The sequence below is a fragment of the Hylobates moloch genome, unplaced genomic scaffold (assembly GCF_009828535.3).
Source record: "Hylobates moloch isolate HMO894 unplaced genomic scaffold, HMol_V3 SCAFFOLD_2, whole genome shotgun sequence".
Taxonomy (NCBI): domain Eukaryota; kingdom Metazoa; phylum Chordata; class Mammalia; order Primates; family Hylobatidae; genus Hylobates; species Hylobates moloch.
The window spans coordinates 73,302,038-73,323,197 of NW_026652277.1; the positions used below are offsets into that span (position 1 = coordinate 73,302,038).

Sequence of the window (21,160 nt, forward strand, 5' to 3'; positions counted from 1 at the left end):
TCAGTTGATTTTTTCAGAACCATCAGAAGGCCAAGGAGAACTTGTCCAATGGTCCTTACAGACTCTTTTGCATGTTCTAACTTTAAGAATTGTGTATATGTGTACTAGAAAGAATTGGAGGACAAATTGTATACTTGGTTTGTTTATTACAGAAACAATCCTGAAAAGGACCATGTTTATTTTCCAAATAGATCAGTAGTGACAATGCTGATCTTTACCAGAGCCACGTGATTCTGGAACAGTGATGATTAGATAAATTCTCCCAGCTTTTTAAAGTTCCAGAAAAGAGGTTAGTGCAAAAAATCATCCCTCCTCGCATGGCTGAGATAAAACTCATGGATGCCTCTTTTCGTTTTAACCTAAGCCAAGGCCAGACACAGACCCTTCAAATTCTCATTTTTTTGCCTCATAAATGATTAGCTGAACTGCTTGTCCCTGCTGATCAACAGGAACAAAATGCTTGTTAACCAAACTTTGATTAAGCTCTTCTCCTTCCCCAGGCCCAGAACACTGACATAACCACATCCTGAACCAGCAAACAACCCCTACTTAATAGCCTCTCCTAAGAATAGGCTGACCTGAGGGTCAAACATTTTCTGATCTACTACCTTCCTTTCATCCCACTTCTCCCCTCCATTTTTGTCTTATTTACTCCTCCTTATAAAAGAAAAGCCTTTTCTGCCTGACCTCTGAGATACTTGCAGATCTCATGGTCCCAGCCTTCTCCCTACTGCAATAGTCTCCCCACTTCATTACAGTAGTCCCTTTCCCACTCGTGCAATTGTCTTTTCTGATAAACTCTTTGCATATCAATGTCTGGAGTTGTTTTTATTTGACATCTATAGAAATTTGTTAGCTAACGATAGCCTTATATGCAGCAAATGCCTTAAGTATGGTAGATTAAATTAAGCTAATATATAGACAGTAAATTATTATTAAAACAATTAATACATAAATTACTGTGCCAGTGATCAATGTATTGCCTTTCAGCTCCAAATCTAACCTTGTTTACCTTGCTTTGTGATATTGGAGCTGGGCTCTGTAAACTCCTTTGCTAGTCATCCTGCAAAGAGATAGAGAAAAATACTACCCTTCCAGATTCAAGTTCTCCATATTGACTTTCCAGCCTATGACTCCAGGTGTCTGTGCAGACATGCCCCAGTTGTGCCCTCAGGCCAAGTTCTCCCCACCCGCAGCTCTTCTGCCCTCCTGAAGGTTCCAGCCTGTCCATATTCCAACAGCTGGTTACTTCTAAAACTACTGTTAGTCAACACCTTTGACAAGTTTTGTCACTGACAGCCTACGTGTTCCTTTGGTAGCCATACTGTCTTTGTAGAAGTCTGAATCACAGCGTTTCTGAGTGGTGGTCTCACCTACTTCTTAGTTCCTTTATTGTTTCTTTTCCTCAGTCTAGAGGTAACAGTTATCCGTTTGACCCTACTTCTAGATCTCTTAAATCGACTTTTACTTCTTTTAGTATTTAACCACTTTTTAGTGTTGAACAATTTTTTATTTTGAAATTTTTCTTTTCAAATAAACAGAGTCATTTCTGTCTCCTAACTTCTTTCTCTGATGTAATGAGTGAGGAATAAAATTTTCTACAAGCGTTCTTGTCCTCAGTTTTCAATATTAATGGATTCTAGGCATAACCTTTTTTTTTTTTGTGACAGTGTCTCACTTTGTCACCCAGGCTGTGGTGCAGTGGCACAATCTCGGCTCACTACAACCTCCACCTCCTGAACTCAAACTATCCTCCACCTCAGCCTCCTGGGTAGCTGGGACCACAGGCATGTGCCACAACACCCAGTTAACTTTTGTATTTTTAGTAGATTCAGGGTTTCACCATGTTGGCCAGGCTGGTCTCAAACTCCTGACCTCAAGTAATCCACCCGCCTCAGCCTCCCAAAATGCTGGGATTACAGGAGTGAGCCACCATGCCCAGCCTAGCCTTAATCTTTCTTCAGTAAAACATACTCAAAAGTTATACCCCCAACTTTTCAGTCTAGAAACCTGGGAGTCACTCTTGACACTTTCTCTTTTCTCTCCTAAATTTATTTTATACATTTATTTATTTTTTTTTGAAAGGGAGTCTTGCTCTGTCGTCCAGGCTGGAGTACAGTAGTGCAATCTTGGCTCACTGCAACCTCCATCTCCTGGATTCAAGGAATTCTCCTGCTTCAGCCTCTCAAGTAGCTGGAATTACAGATGTGCACCACCACACCTGGCTAATTTTTGTATTTTTTTGGTAGAGATGGGATTGCACCATGTTGGCCAGGCTGCTCTCAAACTCCTGACCTCAGGTGATTCACTCACCTTGACCTCCCAAACTGCTGGGATGACAGGCATGAGCCAACGTGCCCAGCCTCTTCCCCCAAATTTAGTTTCAGTTTAACATCAAGTTCTGTTAAGTTCTACTTCCCAGTATATCCCAAATCTGCATACTTCTCCTGATTTCTGCGAGTCCACTATCCTACTTTATAATAACACACAATAATCAATATCTTAAGTGGTTCCCCTTCTGTTATTGTTTCTCAGTTAGCTTAACCTATAGGTACACTGATCTCAGTTAGCTTAACCTATAGGTACAAATTGGAACATGTTACTTATGCGATTAAAATATTTCAGTGACTCACCACTGCACTTAAGATAAAAATTAAAATTTATTATGGTAGCCTTCAGGCTACCATTGAGATCTGGCTACTGACTACTCCTTCCTTCATATTACATTGACACTGCCCTTACCTGTTTGTCTGTTTTTGCACACAAAACAACCTTTAAAATTTCAGGTCAAATCATAGTGTTATCTTTCTGAGACATTAAATTGTCACTGAAATTTACCAGTGTGTATTCAACAATACACGTAATTCAAGCTAAGTGACAACAATGGACAGCTCGTTCATATGCTGACAGTGACCACTGCACGGTGACTCTTGTCTGGGCTTTAGAGACTATGAAACCCCATTGGTTGTAAGATACCATGCAATGGTACAGTACAATAAAATGTGAAAAAAAACTGATGAAACCTTATATATAATTGTGTTTGTGTTATTATTTATTTAATGTCTGCCTCTAGTCTGAAAGCCATGTGGCTTGTGTGGACCATCTGAGTCCTGCCACTTACTGGACTGTCAGGCATTTAGGATGTGTTCAATAAATATCAATTGGAGAAATAAATAAGTTAAATGTTTCTTAGTACTTAGTAATAAGATTCAAGATACTTTTTTCAAAGGAAGGAAAAATGGTGGCTGTTTTTAGCCAATACGGTTATCCATGCCTGTGTGGTTGACCTTGAATTACAGAGGAAACCCAAGTAGGTACTGCTGAGCCAGGGATTAGAGAACCAAGAAAAGAGAGTCTTTTAGTCTCAAAAGAGGGTATTTTACCTCAAAGAGAGCAGTGTACAGGCTTTGTATACACTGGTCACTGAGAGACCTTTTCCTCCTTGTATTTTCTCAATAAAGCCTACAGGCTGTGACTTTAAACCTCAAAGAGAAGCTATGTGTCACATGGGGTACAAGCATTAGAACATGAAGTTTTAGCCTTGTAATTTTAGTGTTCAGCCTTAGTTGATGTATTAAATCAATAGACAAATAATTGTTCTACTTTATCTTTTTATTAGCTGTATTCAGGATCAAAGAAGCAACATTGTAGATAACTTCCTGTATTTATGTGGCCTGTCCAATAGTTTTGAGGACAACTGCCACTTCTCTAACACGCAGCTTCTAAGCATGTCTGATTTATTAATTATATAAGCTGTGACTGTGGATGTTGCTTCAAGAGCTAGACAGGGTTCTCAACCACGGAAAAGTGGTGAATATTTATAAATGAGTAGATAAATCAGAAAAGGGTGAGGGGACTCTATTTCCATGAAAATATTACTTTCGGATTGAAGGGGTCAAAAAACTTTGGATGAGACTGCCGTACATCCCAAGGTCAACGTTGGTAACGAAAGCTTGTACTTAGGGTATTTTACTGTAGAGAATTTGTTAGAACTGAAAGACTATAAGAAATTGGGACATCAGAGAAATTTCAAGATGTTAGATGAATGAAGCTCAGGAAGTGATTTTAGCTCTGGAAATAGCAAGCGCACTGTGGAAGTATCAAGGCGTACAAGAGGGGCATACTTAAAAGGAGGCAAGGTCATTGAAGCCAAACTACATTTAGATGACAGGCTAAAAATATAGATTTATTTATTCATTTAAAAAATACTTTCTTAGGTACTTGCAATACCTCAGAGTAAAAAAAAAAAAAAAAAAAACAGTAAGACAAAAATGTCTGCCTTTTGTATGGCTCATCTTCCACAGATATACTCAGAACTTATTGTTTTTTGAATGGTGTTAATAATATGGGCAGTGATATGTGAGTTATTACTTGGTTGACTTGGATCAGAGAAGGCTAACAGAAAAGAAGGGTTCATGAAGTGAGCTGGAGTGATAACCCAGAGAAAGCCTGGATCCCAGGACATATTGAGAGGTACCTCATTAAACTTCAGATACAAGTCAGTAATAAAAGCACTTATGCTAATCATTCATTGAGGAATGGAACACATTAAAGTGGGTAAAAAAATAAGAATTTGAATAAATTTGAGAGAAGCCTCAGAAGATAATCTTGACATGTCTTAACCATTTTTAGACTACTTTCAGTGTGACATATATCCTTGGATAGCATACCAGGAAAATATATAGTTAGGACTCTAAGGGAAGGCACACAGAATGTGAAATATACTAAAGGGGAACCAGGAAGGACATTAACAGATGGAGTCTAATCCTGGGCTAGTTGAACATTTAATACTAACAATATGAAAAACAAAACAAACAAACAAAAAACCAAAATCTAATATCTTCATCCGAAAGCAAAGAAAAAAAGAAAAGAAAGTACAATTGAAAGAGAAGCAAAGGGATAACTTAAAAAATTAAAATCTTAAAAACTCTGATGAGCCTGCCTCAAAGAAATAGAGAAACCACAGTGGAAAATAGAACACTAGGGGATATCTCATTAAAGCAGAAAAAAAAATTGTTGAAAAAAGTTTCCGTTGCTATTGAAGTGGTAGAAGTTACTCAAGATACAAAAAGTGAAAAAGCTGTTAAAAGGACAACTTTTAAGGTGCATTTATGATCTTCTTTGAATTTCAAAGAAATTTCAAAAAAATGCCTCCTTTTAAGTATGTGTCAGAAGGAACAGATGTAATTTTGATTCAAGATTCTGCCTTGGATAATTTTTCAGCTAAGGAAAAAAAAATTGTGAGGAGAAACTTCCCCTTAGCAGGAAGATTAAACAGGGTTAAGCAATGGACAGAGCAAGCGGCAATAGTAAGTGGCTTAAAATGCCCGATGAGGAAACAAGGAACGTCATGTTAGACCCAGGGACTGTGGGTGTCATTGCTGCAGACTTGTACATTTTACATGAAAACAGGTCTTCACAAATGTCACTTGCTGGGAAAGAAGGCAGAAAGAAGAGGTTGATCCCGCCTCATCTTACTTCCCCAATCCTGAGATATGATAAACTTGACGTAACCACCTGTTCTGTCCATTGACAGGAAACTCACAGGTTGTGAACTCCATCAGTCTTCACAGGCTAATTGGCACCCACTGGAGGTGAAACCAAAAGGATTTTTCCTTGCTTATCATGGTATCTTGGTGGTCTAAGCCTTTTGTCAGATAACAGGAATTTGGGGGAACATTAGTATGGGGAATGGATAACAATACAAACACATATTAACTATGGACACTTGGGAATTTCTTGTGTTTTCTAAATTTTATGAGTTGTTAAAGTGAACTAAATATAGCCTGAGAAGGACTCTGTACTTCTATATTTGAGTCCTTGTGGACAAACTGCAACCTAACTTAATGGATAGACAAGATCGAGAACCTAACATGGCAATGTGTGCCTGTAACAGTACCTGGGTCTTAGCCAATCCCAGCAGCCATACTTCAACCACTCATATACTGTTGAGTGTTCAAACTGTTCAAGTAAGGCCAAGGCTGAGCTGTAACCAATCCACTTGTTTCTGTACCTCATTTCCGATTTCTGTACCTCACTTTCCTTATTTTGTCTATAAATCTTCTCCTACCACGTGCCTAGGCTTAAGTCTTTCTAAATCGGCTGTGGTTCTGGGGGCTGCCTGATGTGTCAATCATTCGTTGCTCAATTAAACTCCTTTAACTTTAATTCAGCTTAACTTTTTCTTTTAATAGAGTATAGGGCTGGTATTGCATTGACAATACATGTCCTAGCAATTGTTAAAGGCTCTTTTAATACAATAATACATACAATAATAACAATAATTTTATTTTTCATTCTCAGTATGTACCAGGCACTGTTATTGTAAAGTCTTCATTTGTAATTTAAAATATAAATAGATTTAGGATTCGATTAATTCAACTTTAAAACCTAAAAGAAATTTGCTCTCTCGAGGGAAAACCAGTCAAGAGAATAATATTCTGGGATTCCAAGAGAACCCTCCGGCTGAGAGTAAGCAGAGTAAGAAATTGAGAATGATGATTATGGACTTGCTTGAGATTTGATTAATTTTGGAGTGAAATTAAATTTTGAACTTTACCATTTTCCTGGACTTTCCTAAAGGGGAGAGGAATTAAAAACATTTAAATATTGGACATTTAAATATTTGTATTCTTTAAGGTGTATTTCTTCTATCATCGAACTAATTATCAAATTTCTAGTAAGCTACATCAATCCTTGAAACCAGATATGATGTTTAGGATGGAAATTACTCTATGAAGCCATTTATTTTATTTCACTTTAGCCTGTGGGGTAGTGTGAACTTGAATTAATTTTATGTAATATTTTGATTTAATCTTATATTTTCTTGAGGCAAAAGCTAAATCCACATCCAGTGGTCCCAGGATAATACTTTAAAAAGCTGTATTTGGAATAGGGCAATTGTCTTAGGAAGTGGGAGTAGGACTAGCCTGAGAGAATAATGGTCTTCTCCACCCAGGGCAGAGCTTTTAATTATTAAGGGTTAATTGTTAAGACCCATAGGTTAAGAGAATAAGATCTGGGGAGTGATACAGTGCTATTTATTTCCCTATAAATCTATTTCCTTGAGAAAGCATTTATTCCATTCCCCGAGAGAGAATAGTATTGTGAAGTTAACTTTTGCATCTCTTCCTATTTCCCAACTCTTTCCCTTGATAATTGCCTAAAGCAGTTCAGGAGAAAACAAATTGATCCACATAATAATTCTTGAGAATTGAGTCTCAGTTACTGATATTTTGAGCATGGGTAATTTTAGTACATCATGTTGTTTTTGTAAATTTTTATTAATTTCTACTTTTTTTGGTTTATTTTTAGACTTCTCTCAATTTTGTATGTTTTTTCTAACTATTTTAAAGTCAACTACACATGCACATCACTATTTTTAATATTAAAAACTTGGGTTAATTTTAATATCAAACAGTAGGACACTAGTTGGAAAACCCAAAATATCTACCATTAGTATATTGGTTGGAGCAACTTATACCTTCAACAACAGTGTATTAGTTGGAACACTGAATAAAGTTTCTACCACTGATGAAATGCTTCAGTAAAATATGACAGCTTGCAAAAATGAATAAAAGTTACTTGAGCATAGAATGAGATTTGGAAGTACAAATTAAGGTTTTATCACTGATAGTTTCTGGATGCATGTATTTTTATTTATTTATATCCTAATTATTCTGTATTAATAATTGCTTTTGTGATAAGGAAAACACAGAATTAATTTTAAAATAAAATTTACTACAAAAGGAAAATAAGTAGGTTTGGAGGATCTTAGTGATTTATACTTAAAAGTGATAATTTATTTTATAAACTAATTATTCTTGCTCTGCTGGTTTGACTGTATTTTAATTTTATGCTCAGATGTGAAAAACATTTAGTTGGTACCAATTAATTCCCTCTTGTCGGATATTTAATTTTGCTCACCAATTAAACACATATTGTTGAATATTGAAGTTGTGCCAAATTATTTTCAGTTAACATGCTGGGCAATTGCAATGTGTGTTAACTCTCTAATTAAAACTAAAATCTTAAAATTAAAATATAATTCAATATAGCTTAAAATATGTTTGTGCTTATATCTTAACTCTGAAGAATACAATTTTACCTTTTTGTTATTTCAATTGAATTTTAGAACCTTATGTCTCTGGGCCACTGCTGTGGTTTCAGTATTTGTTTTCTCCAAAATTCACGTTGAAATTTAATCACCATTGTGGCAATATTGAGAGGTAAGGCCTTTAAGAGGCGATTGGGTCACGAAAGCTCTGCTTTCATGAATGGATTAATGGGTTGTCATAGGAATGAGACTTGTGACTCTGTAAGAGGTAGAGAGATCTAAGCTGGCATATTCAGCCTCTTGCCATGTGATGCCCTGTGCCACCTTGGGACTTTGCAGAGAGTCTCCACCAGCAAGAAGGCACTCACCAGATACAGCCCCTTGACCTTGGACTTGTTAGCCTCCACAACCGTAAGAAATAAATTTATTTTCTCTATAAATTACCTAGTTTCAGGTGTTCTGTTATAAGCAACAGGAAACAAACTAACACAGTCACCAATTAAAAAATTGTTTGCAATAGCAATCATTATAATATTTGTCATCAGTTGTTTTCTGAAAACACTGTTTTTTTTTCCAGATTTTAACACTATTGATATCTTGTAACTCACTCCATTACTTTAAAATAGTCCTAAAATATCATGTTTATTCTTCAATATCTTTTCCATATCCTACTCAATCACTTCTTCTGCTGTATTCACCACTTTCATATTTCTTTCTCCTTATTTCATCTTTTACCTTTTTTACCTGCTGTTTGCTTCATTCTTTTTTATCTTCTATTTTACCATTTTTATTTTCTCTTCTTTTTCAGTTTTTTTCCTTTGCTCCTCTTCTTTTTTTCTTCTTCTTTTCCTTCTGCTTTTGTTCTTTTCTCTTCTAAATGAATATGATCCTTTAATTCCTCACTTCAATCCTGCTTAATTTTTTTCACATCATTGGATTCGAAAGTGTAGTCTGAGAATTTCTGGGGGTAGTCCTTCTTTAACTACATATTTGTGTGAGGCAAGCTTTTCTGCATGTAATTCAACAAACAAACAAAAAGTTACAACAAACTTAATGTTCACTAGCTGTTCATCACTTAATCCCCCAAACATGTGAAGACATTACCTTATGTGGATAACAGCCTTGCAAATGTGATTGATTTAAAAATCTTGAGATGGGAGATTATTCTAGAGGCCCCATTGTAATCACAGGTGTCCTTATAAGAGGGAGGCAGGAAGGCCAGAGTTCAGAGAAGATGTAAGGATGGAATCAGTGATTTGGCTGAGAACCAAGGACTGTGGCACCCTCTCTAAGCTGGAAAAGGCAAGGAATGTGTTCTGCTCTAAAGTCTTCAGAAAGAATGCCATCTTTAATTTGCTTTATTAGACCACTAGACTTCTGACCACTATAAAACTAGACTTCTGACCACTAAAACTGTATGATAATACATTTGTGTTGTTTTCAGACACTAAGTTTGTGGTAATTTGTCACAATAGCAACAGGGAATTAACACAGATCTATGTAAGGATTGACATTTTAGGCTGGTGGTTTAGGAGTTTTAAAGATTGTAGATTCTGAGTTCCCACCTTCGGAGAGTAATATTTGGTAGATCTATGAGGGGAACTGGAAATTGTTTTTAAGGATTCCCCAACTGACTTGGGAAATCAAAAAGGTTTGAGAAGTGTTGGTTAAATGGTTAAAGGCACAGATAGAAATTTAAACGGTGGGTACATTCTGACTGTTTAGAGAAATGTAGCCTATATCTGGATTTCAATCTGCAGTTACAAATTGAAATGATCTGTAAATAATGATTTGCAATCCACATGATTATAATTGTTTCTAAAATCTACTCAAGAACTATTGCTTTAAAATTTTAAAATTTGAATAATATATATTGAAATGGAGCAGCCATCACTGTAATAATTGCCCAGCTTGATATAAGGGGAAAATACAAAGTTTCCTTTTAAGTAATCTATTCAGGTTATCTTTTTCATAACCACAATCTATTTTTTTTACTTTTATTTCTTCAGTTTTTGAAGTACTATTGATTTATCATGTTAACTGGAAAACACTATTTTACTTGCAAGGTTGAAGAAACCACAGAAAATGTGAAGTCATTTTTAAAAACCATGATCTTTGTGGTTAAAAGGAATGGAAATTGTGTAAAGTAACTCCCAAAATCAAAACTGTTCAATGGCTTCTCATCATGTTTAGAACAAAATCAAAACTTCTGAATATGGCCTGCATCGGACCCTGGCTACTACTCTGAAAGTAAGTCCCACAACTCCCCTGCCTTACCTAAAGCCTCCTTGTTTTCCTCAAATCCATCAATCATGAGGTGGCATCAGGTCTCTCACAATTGCCTTTCCTTCTACCTGTTATCTGCATGATTCATTCTCTCTTCATATGTCTACTTAAATATTCCTCAGAGAGGCTGTCATGTTTCTGGGTGCTGCATAGATAATTAATATCAGAAGGACAAGTGTTGAGGAAGGGAAAGCAGGCAAAAGATCATTATACATAGTTTAGGCAGGTTATTGTGGCTGTTTAATATAAACATGTACATATACTGATAGTGAGCGTAAATTGGCATGACCATGTTGAACAACTAAAGTTAAATATCTGCATATCATATGACCCACTTCTAGGTACCTGTTCAAGAAAAATGAATATATTTGACCACTGAAATATATGTACAAAAATGTTATTAGGAGATTTATTCGTAACAGCTGCTGAACAGGGAACTGCACATAGACACAGCCTATCAACAGAAAGAATAACTAAATTGATATACTTATGTAATGGACTCCTCCACAGAAATGGGAAACACAATGATATAAAAAACATTGAGGGCTGGGCACAGTGGCTGTCCCTCCCCAAAGTGTAATCTCAGCACTTTGGGAGGCTGAGGTGTGCAATTTGCCTGAGCCCAGGAGTTCATGAAAAGCCTAGACAACATGGTGAGACCCTACCTCTACAAAAAATATAAAAATTATCTGAGCATGGAGGCACATGCCTGCAGTCCCAGCTCCTTGGAAGGCTGAGATGGGAGTACCCTTATGCCTGAGTGAGACTGTGTCAAATTAAAAAAATTAAAAAATAAAAATTAAAAGGTTAAAAAAAAACCACTGATTGTCTGAAAGACATAATGTGACATGAAATGAGCTAGTTACAAGCATCCATGTTGTATGATTCTAGTTCTATGAAGCTGAAGATCAAGGAACATATTATGAGTATAAAATAGACATTACTTTTAAAGGCATATAGACTGGGTGAAGCATGAGGAAGTCTTTCAAGGAGCCAGAAATGTTCTATATCTTGATTGGTTGGAAGTTGCACAGTTCTATATATATGTAGAAAGTCACCATGCTGTGCTGTGTACTTTATGGGGACAACTCATTTAAAAAGCAAATTTCAAAAGGAGATTATTTTGGCTTGAATCAGTGTGATTTTGGTGTGAGATGGTATAATTCAGGATGTATATTGTTGACAGTATTTTACTAAAGGAAAAGTCTGCAAGAGAAGAAGAAGCCATTGGCTACGACTTCATTAATTTTTGGAATGAGAAAATTCATGAGCTGAAATGAAAAAGAGAGCAGTAGAAGGGATTCAAGGACTTCACCATCTTTTGTTTTTAACAAATATATCTGTTAAATGGGAACTCACACACGTATATGAAAGTTAAATGTATAAAGTATTCTAAACAGTTACAAATAAAATGCTAAGAATGTTAAAAAGAAAAAGGAACAGATACACTATTTGCTCGATTGGCCGTTACTCTCTGAGTGAGGTCTGCCAAAGCAGGATATTATTAGTCAAATTGAGCACATCGTAATACCTTTTAGGAGAGTTTCAAGAATGAAACAAACTTGCAAGTCCTATAGTGTTTTGTATTATTAAAAATAGTAGTGTAAAAGACATAAAATATCCATAATCCAGTTTCAATAATTATCAAGATGAATCAAATCTTGTTTCATTTATAGCCCTGCCCATTGTCTCCCACATAATTTGAAGCAAATCCCAGACAGTATATCAGCACAACTGTAAATAATTCAGTATGATCTTTAAAAGATTATGTCTTTGAAAATCATAAGGTCAGGCATGGAGGCTCACACCTGTAATCCTAGCCCTTTGGGAGGCCAAGAGAGGAGGATTGCTTGAGGCCGGTAGTTCAAGACCAGCCTGGGCAACATAGTGAGATCCCATTTCTACAAAAAATGTAAAAATTAGTCAGGTCTGTAGTCCTAGCTATTAGGGGAACTGAGGGGAAAGGATTGCTTGAGCCCAGGACTTTGAGGATGCAATGAACTATGATCACACCACTGCACTACAGCCTGGGCAAAAGCAGGGCCATGTCAACAGAGTGAGATAAGCTTCATGCACATGGATGAATGGTTGATATTCTTTTTGGTCAACATATCAAAAAGAATTTACGTATTTTATTTTTTTCTTAGAACTTTTTTGTTGAAGAAACCAGGCCATTTATCTTGTTGCGTTCCCCCAGACTGAATTCTGCTTTCAGTGCATGGACTACGGATTGAGTAACACAGCTATATTTTACTCAACAAATTATCTATAGATAGAATTTTGAGTGGTTTGCAGTCTTTGCTATTATAATAGTACTGCAATGAATAGCTTTGTGGATACTTGTGTTTGCATTTCTGTCTGTTTGTGTTTTGGACAGATCCCTAGACATGGAATTGTATCAAAGGGTAATGCATATTAAATTTTGCTAGATACTGCCAAATTCTCTTCCATTAGGGTTGTTCTATTTGCATTTCTACCAGCAAAGTTTTAGCATTCATTTCCCCACAGTTTTGCTAACAGAATAGCTTGGCAAACTTTTGGAATTTTGCCTAATAGTTAAAAAAAGCCATCTCAGTATAGCTTTTATTTGCATTTTTTTTTTGTGAGCTGAGTTGAGCATACAGATAACTTAAGCTGTCTGTACATTAAGCAATGATTTTTTTAATAACAATTTTTTACATATATAAATAAGCAGCAGCTAGCCTGGAGAGCTATCTTTATAGCTTATAGTTTGTAGGGATGTTAAATGTTAAAAAGACTTTGATAAATAAAATATTATTAAAATATCATTATTTTAATGTAAGCATTTTAATTTAATCAATTGTAGTGTATCTGAAAATATTGTGTAGAATGACTTGTAGCTGACAACCATAAGTGGTAAAATTGGTAAAAGGTGCTCTTACGGAGTGTGTTAAATATTTTCATGTTTTGGAAATACAGAGTTTAGAATTTTTCTTTTTGTTCCTGATATTTGAATATGGCCAGAGGCCTCTTTAATTCAGATTAGAAAACCCGTTAATTATCTTATAATAGTGGATTGCTTTAAAATTTAGAATGGGACAAAGCAAAGAAGGCATTTCTCCCTTTTCTCCAGGCTCAAGGATGAAAGGCTAAAGGCAAAATGTAATACTATACGCAATGGCCCTGAGAGTTAAGTGGGCAGACGTATAAGGGGGAAGATGAGAGGTTAAAAGCCTCTTCCGGCTAGGCGCGGTGGCTCACTCCTGTAATCCCAGCACTCTGGGAGCCTGAGGCGGGCGGATCACGAGGTCAGGAGATCGAGACCATCCTGGCTAACACAGTGAAACCCCGTCTCCACTACAAATACAAAAAATTAGCCGGGCACGGTGGCGGGCGCCTGTAGTCCCAGCTACTCGGAGAGGCTGAGGCAGGAGAATGGCGTGAACCCGGGAGGCGGAGCTTGCAGTGAGCCGAGATTGCGCCACTGCACTCCAGCCTGGGCGACAGAGCGAGACTCTGTCTCAAAAAAAAAAAAAAAAGTTGTCTCTTCGAAAAGCAACGCCTTTTTGGTGTTTTTTTGTGTCTGGAAGACTTTTTGTTTTGTAGTGTTACCCACTTCGGATTGAACTTTTCTTCCTTTTCTTCACCTTTTCATGTTTGCTAAATTAAGCTGGACTTTCCTTCCATTCAGGAGGTCTGAGAGGGCCTGAAGGAACCAGGATAAGGTCAAATGGAAAGCAAGTACAGAATGGGCAATTTAGGAAAATTTGGTTTCATCTGACAAGAAATATTCAGTTTTTTATGACTTTAAGAGTAGCAGAACCCAAGCCTGGGTCTGGGCCTAGGAGAAAAGAGTCAAAGCTATGGCTTGACCTACTTTAATTTAGACAAGGCAGTGGGTCAAAATTAATCCTTGAGGATCACAAGGCTGGAAGAATATATGCCACTCTGAGGCCAAAGATGTACCTCCCTTGAGGACTTGAAAATGTATCAGGCCACTGTCTTAGCCTTTATGTTTCCCCATCATTGTTTTTCAATGGAAACAAAATTAAGTTCTTCCATGTGCCTATCACCTGCTAGGCTATAAGCTAGCTTCTGAGGAGTTAAAAATGCACAGCCACTGTGCTGAAGAAGGTTGTAACCTTCTTAAAAAGGTACTAGAATGCGGGGCTTAGATGTATGAATTCTGGAGCCAGGCCTGTAAAGCTGGGTAATTTTGAGCAAGTTATTTAAGCTCATTGCAACTTAGTTACTTCACTTAAAATTATCAATATTAACTGTAAGGTGCTTAAAACATCAACTGGTACATAGTAAACTGTTAATTTTTGTTATGATTACAGTTATTTAAAACAGACGCTATCTTTGATTTGCCCCTGTAATAAATATCTGCTATTCATTTTTCCAACATACTCAGTTCATGCCAATGGCCAAGGACAGAAAATTCCCCCTGACTATTCTGCTAAGGTTCCAAGGAAATATATACTCTTATTTTTCTTTGTGGATGAGGAAGTACTTAGTGGAATAAGCACTTTCCCAGCCATGCAATCTTTCCTTTGCGATTAATTGACTGTGCATATAGAATGAATGATTTATTATCTGGAAATCTTAGCTTATTCATTTATATAATGTGAAATGCTATCTTTAAAATTCATCATACCTGTAAAACATCATTATTAATGAGTAGCCTTGACACAAAAAGTATACTTCATTGTTAAGCAGCCATATGAGAAATTATAAATACTTTCAGGTATAGTCAAGTACACTCTACCTGGTGAAAATCTTGCAGTGTGTTACAGCTAATCCTTGGGCTTGGAGGAAATTTTAAATCTAGAGTTTATAGTTCACGGAGCTTAAAGTTAATCACACTGTTTAAGATTAACTGCTATATTTACAGAACTAGCAATTCTTAGAAAAAATAACTGATCGGATTTGCCACACCTACCAATCACTTCCAGTCAATCAGGTAACTTTGTCTAGAACGGCAAAGGAAACTGTTCAAATCTGTTGTATTTCTTTAATACATCTGAGTATATAGTGAGGCAAAATAATTTGTACATAAATATCAAAAGTAATAAAAGGGGCATTGTATTTTGTACATCTATCAATATATTAGAAAATATACTATCATTGATACTACCACTCCAGGTATGTAAGTGTATATGTGTGTATGTATATGTATATATGTATATGTACATATGTATACATACCCACATATATATACACATACATACATAGTATACATCCAGGGTTAGACATATGATGGCAAAGATGTATGGGTGTGTATACAATTCATTTCAAGTCATTGCCGATTTCTGATTTACAGTTACTTGTAGATTGTTATTCTAACCTTAAGTGATATTTAAGGCTTATAATATAAAGATTTTGAATGCTAATACTTTATATTTATTTAAAAACCATCAAAATTATGTTAAATAGTTTCTAGCATGGTAAACTTAAGTAAAAACACATAGAACATTTGACAATGATACTAGCAAACTCTGCTGCAAAAAACTTAAAAGTTCAAAATGCCTATTAGGGATTGGTTCATATCTTTAAAATAAGAAGTTTCCACGAGAATCGCTATGGCGCATGGTTTGAGGATATGATCTTTTGATATGGGCTGCCTGAACTAAACTGGCTTTGCTATTTAACTGTGTGACCCTGGGCAGTCTGTTTCCTCATCTGTCAAGTATATCTAAGAGGTGTAGGACAATGCCTCACACAGCAAATAAGGTCATAATTATGATAAGAAACCTGAGATCCCTTTGAGCTTTAGAATTTTATGAAATAGTAGTAATATCTGTTTAAGAGAAGATATTAAGGGCTTCTTTAGCCATACAATACTGAAGAAAATGAGCTCTCAATGAAATAAACACTTTAATTTTTATCGTATGCATTTATAATATAAAAAGTAGCTTACAGGAGTTAGCTTGGAGCTTGCAAGAATTCAAGGTGATTTGGGAAGAGTGAATATGGCAATAATTGGAAAAACTGCTCTAATTTATTTTTCCAATCTTGACATATAAGATGAAAGATTCATGTAAAATCACTTATGTTTTATATGTTACTAATGTAGTTTTGTATTGACTAAAACTGAAAGAGAGTCAAATGCTTTCTTTCCATTTGCTGAGTTTCACGGGTGTTTAATCTGAACTCTTTTTAATGAGAGTGAAATGAAGAAAGCTGAAAAAGGCCAGTCCTAAGCCCAAGCATCAGTTAGTTACACAATAGGTTCAGGGAACGTGTTTGAAAAACAGAAGGCCAGTGCTCAGTCATCTGGCTTCTATCTGCCTTGTTCTCTGTAGAGACTTAGATAGTATACTTTATAAATTGCTGGAGAATGGAGATAAAACTTGATGATTTTAATGGAAATTGCTGTTGTTTCCCTGGAGTAATTCAGTTAAAGTTGCCCTATGTTGAACATCAGTGAAACAATTTCTCTTTCTTCATAGGTTCATTCTGTATAGAGAATTAAATAGGAAAAAAAGTTACATTTCAGATCTTTTTTGCAAGACCAAAATTTTCTGGCCAATATTTGAACATTGCAAAGAATTGTGTAAGTAAAGATTATTCATTTAGACAGTGTTCTCATTTCAACAATAGCTCATTTCTAGTATTTAATTACATGATGTTCCAAGTGATATCATATCATTCCAGTAGAATAGGGGAGCTTTCCCAATCACTGTTTTGAATATTTCATCTAATTAGAGAACAGAACTTTTATGTTGTAAGCATAATCTAATGTTGTAGGATATAATCTGTATTTTATGCTTTTGGATGAAGAAGATGGGAGAGTGATCAGAGAAGAAATGTTTGAATAAACATTTAACATAAGTTCAAATGCTCATATGTGCTTTTTATTGATGTAAAACAGGTTACATCAAAAAACAATTTTATATTTTGTAATTTTACTGATCTCTAAGGGTTGACTGCATGAAACACAGACATTAAAAACTGATACCATGATAGCAAAACTAGTGAAAAATTAATATGACCAACTCTAGTAATTTACTTAAGAGCACTTAAGACCCAGAAATAGACCCACACAAATGCAAACATCCGATTTTTGACAAAGGTGTAAAAGAAATTCAAAGAAGAAAGGGTATTCTTTTCAACAAATGGTAGTAAAGCAATTAAATATCCATAGACAAAAATAATAAACCTTGATCCACATCGCACACTTTGCCTAAAACCAACTCAAAACAGATAACTCAAAACCGTAATATTTTTTTTTTTTTTATTATACTTTAGGGTTTTAGGGTACATGTGCACAATGTGCAGGTTTGTTACATGTGTATCCATGTGCCATGTTGATTTCCTGCACCCATTAACTCGTCATTTAGCATTAGGTGTATCTCCTAATGCTGTCCCTCCCCCCTCCCCCCACCCCACAACAGTCCCCGGAGTGTGATGTTCCCCTTCCTGTGTCCATGAGTTCTCATTGTTCAATTCCCACCTATGAGTGAGAACATGCGGTGTTTGGTTTTTTGTCCTTGCGATAGTTTACTGAGAATGATGTTTTCCAGTTTCATCCATGTCCCTACAAAGGACACGAACTCATCATTTTTTATGGCTGCATAGTATTCCATGGTGTATATGTGCCACATTTTCTTAATCCAGTCTATCGTTGTTGGACATTTGGGTTGGTTCCAACTCTTTGCTATTGTGAATAGTGCTGCAATAAACATACGTGTGCATGTATCTTTATAGCAGCATGATTTATAGTCCTTTGGGTATATACCCAGTAATGGGATGGCTGGGTCAAATGGTATTTCTAGTTCGAGATCCCTGAGGAATCGCCACACTGACTTCCACAATGGTTGAACTAGTTTACAGTCCCACCAACAGTGTAAAAGTGTTCCTATTTCTCCACATCCTCTCCAGCACCTGTTGTTTCCTGATTTTTTAATGATGGCCATTCTAACTGGTGTGAGATGGTATCTCACTGTGGTTTTGATTTGCATTTCTCTGATGGCCAGTGATGATGAGCATTTCTTCATGTGTTTTTTGGCTGCATAAATGTCCTCTTTTGAGAAGTGTCTGTTCATGTCCTCTGCCCACTTTTTGATGGGGTTGTTTGTTTTTTTCTTGTAAATTTGTTTGAGTTCATTGTAGATTCTGGATATTAGCCCTTTATCAGATGAGTAGGTTGCAAAAATTTTCTCCCATTCTGTAGGTTGCCGGTTCACTCTGATGATAGTTTCTTTTGCTGTGCAGAAGCTCTTTAGTTTAATGAGATCCCATTTGTCGATTTTTGCTTTTGTTGCCATTGCTTTTGGTGTTTTAGACATGAAGTCCTTGCCCACGCCTATGTCCTGAATGGTATTGCCTAGGTTTTCTTGTAGGATTTTAATGGTTTTAGGTCTAACATATAAGTCTTTAATCCATCTTGAATTAATTTTTGTATAAGGTGTAAGGAAGGGATCCAGTTTCAGCTTTCTATATATGGCTAGCCAGTTTTCCCAGCACCAAAACCGTAATATTTTTAAAAGGTAACAGGAGAAAACTCTGGAACCTAGGGCTCGGTCACATGTTCTTAGACATGATACCAAAAGCACCACCCATAAAAAGAAGAATCAATAATTTGGACTTCATCAAAATTAAAAACATTTGCTCTGAGAAAGACCCTTATAAGAAAATTAAAAGACAAGCTATGGAATGAGAGAAAAGAATTGTAAATTACATATCTGACAAAGACTTCTATTAGAATATATAAGAACCTCTCAAAACTCAGCAGTAAAACTAACAAACAAAAATTAACAAACAAAAACCCCCAAAACAACCAAAAAAATTAGAAAATGGTCAAAGACATGAAGAAACATGTCACTGAAGAGGATATAAAGATGACAAATAAGCACATGAAAAAATGTTCAACATCACTAGCTGTTAAAATACGAATGTAATCCAAAATTCCATTTGGTATTGTCACTATTTTAGTTCTTCCAAAAGGAATGTAGTGATATCTCATTTGGATTACATTTGTATTTCCAGATTTCACAGTCCTACCAGCAATGTATGACAGATCCAGTTCCTCTGCATCCATGTAATCCAAAATGGGATGTCACTACATACCTTTTGGAAGAACCAAAATAGTGACAATACCAAATGCTTGTAGGACTATGAAATCTGGAAAATAGTTTGGCAGTTTCATCCATATAGTTTCCAGTTTCATCCATGTCCCTACAAAGGACATGAACTCATCATTTTTTATGGCTGCATAGTATTCCATGGTGTATATGTGCCACATTTTCTTAATCCAGTCTATCATTGTTGGACATTTGGGTGGGTTTCAAGTCTTTGCTATTGTGAATAGTGCCGCAGTAAGCATACGTGTGCATGTGTCTTTATAGCAGCATGATTTACAGTCCTTTGGGTATATACCCAGTAATGGGATGGCTGGGTCAAATGGTATTTCTAGTTCTAGACCCTTGAGGAATCGCCACACTGACTTCCACAATGGTTGAACTAGTTTACATTCCCACCAACAGTGTAAAAGTGTTCCTATTTCTCCACATCCTCTCCAGCACCTGTTGTTTCCTGACTTTTTAATGATGGCCATTCTAACTGGTGTGAGATGGTATCTCATTGTGGTTTTGATTTGCATTTCTCTGATGGCCAGTGATGATGAGCATTTTTTCATGTGTTTTTTGGCTGCATAAATGTCTTCTTTTGAGAAGTGTCTGTTCATATCCTTTGCCCACTTTTTGATGGGGTTGTTTGTTTTTTTCTTGTAAATTTGTTGGAGTTCATTGTAGATTCTGGAAATTAGCCCTTTGTCAGATGAGTAGGTTGCGAAAATTTTCTCCCATTTTGTAGGTTGCCTGTTCACTCTGATGGTAGTTTCTTTTGCTGTGAAGAAGCTCTTTCATTTAATTAGATCCCATTTGTCAATTTTGGCTTTTGTTGCCATTGCTTTTGGTGTTTTAGACATGAAGTCCTTGCCCATGCCTATGTCCTGAATGGTATTGCCTAGGTTTTCTTCTAGGGTTTTTATGGTTTTAGGTCTAACATGTAAGTCTTTAATCCATCTTGAATTAATTTTTGTATAAGGTGTAAGGAAGGGATCCAGTTTCAGCTTTCTACATATGGCTAGCCAGTTTTCCCAGCACCATTTATTAAATAGGGAATTCTTTTCCCATTGCTTGTTTTTGTCAGGTTTGTCAAAGATCAGATAGTTGTAGATATGTGGCATTATTTCTGAGGGCTCTGTTCTGTTCCATTGATCTGTGTCTCTGTTTTGGTACCAGTACCACGCTGTTTTGGTTACTGTAGCCTTATAGTATAGTTTGAAGTCAGGTAGTGTGATGCCTCCAGCTTTGTTCTTTTGGCTCAGGATTGACTAGGTGATGCAGGCTCTTTTTTGGTTCCATATGAACTTTAAAGTATTTTTTTCCAATTCTGTGAAGAAAGTCATTGGTAGCTTGATAGGGATGGCATTGAATCTATAAATTACCTTGGGCAGTATGGCCATTTTCACAATATTGATTCTTCCAACCCATGAGCATGGAATGTTCTTCCATTTGTTTGTATCCTCTTTTATTTCATTGAGCAGTGGTTTGTAGTTCTCCTTGAAGAGGTCCTTCACATCCCTTGTAAGTTGGATTCATAGGTATTTTATTCTCTTTGAAGCAATTGTGAATGGGAGTTCACTCATGATTTGGCTCTCTGTTTGTCTCTCATTGGTGTACAAGAATGCTTGTGATTTTTGTACATTGATTTTGTATCCTGAGACTTTGCTGAAGTTGCTTATCAGCTTAAGGAGATTTTGGGCTGAGACAATGGGGTTTTCTAGATATACAATCATGTCATCTGCAAACAGGGACAATTTGACTTCCTATTTTCCTAATTGAATATCCT

The 21,160-nt window shown here is 36.1% G+C and overlaps 1 long non-coding RNA gene across 6 annotated transcripts in view; it reads right to left on the reverse strand.

The window, feature by feature from the left end:
* LOC131381637 (uncharacterized) overlaps positions 1-21,160 on the reverse strand; it is a 94,146-nt gene that overhangs the window by 3,216 nt on the left and 69,770 nt on the right. The window contains exon 1 of one of the 6 annotated variants that reach the window (XR_009210518.1): positions 8,792-9,059. The exons of the other annotated variants lie outside the window; for them this stretch is intronic. This is a non-coding gene — a long non-coding RNA (uncharacterized LOC131381637). Of the gene's footprint in view, positions 1-8,791; positions 9,060-21,160 lie in introns of those variants that run through there. 6 annotated transcript variants of the gene reach the window in all.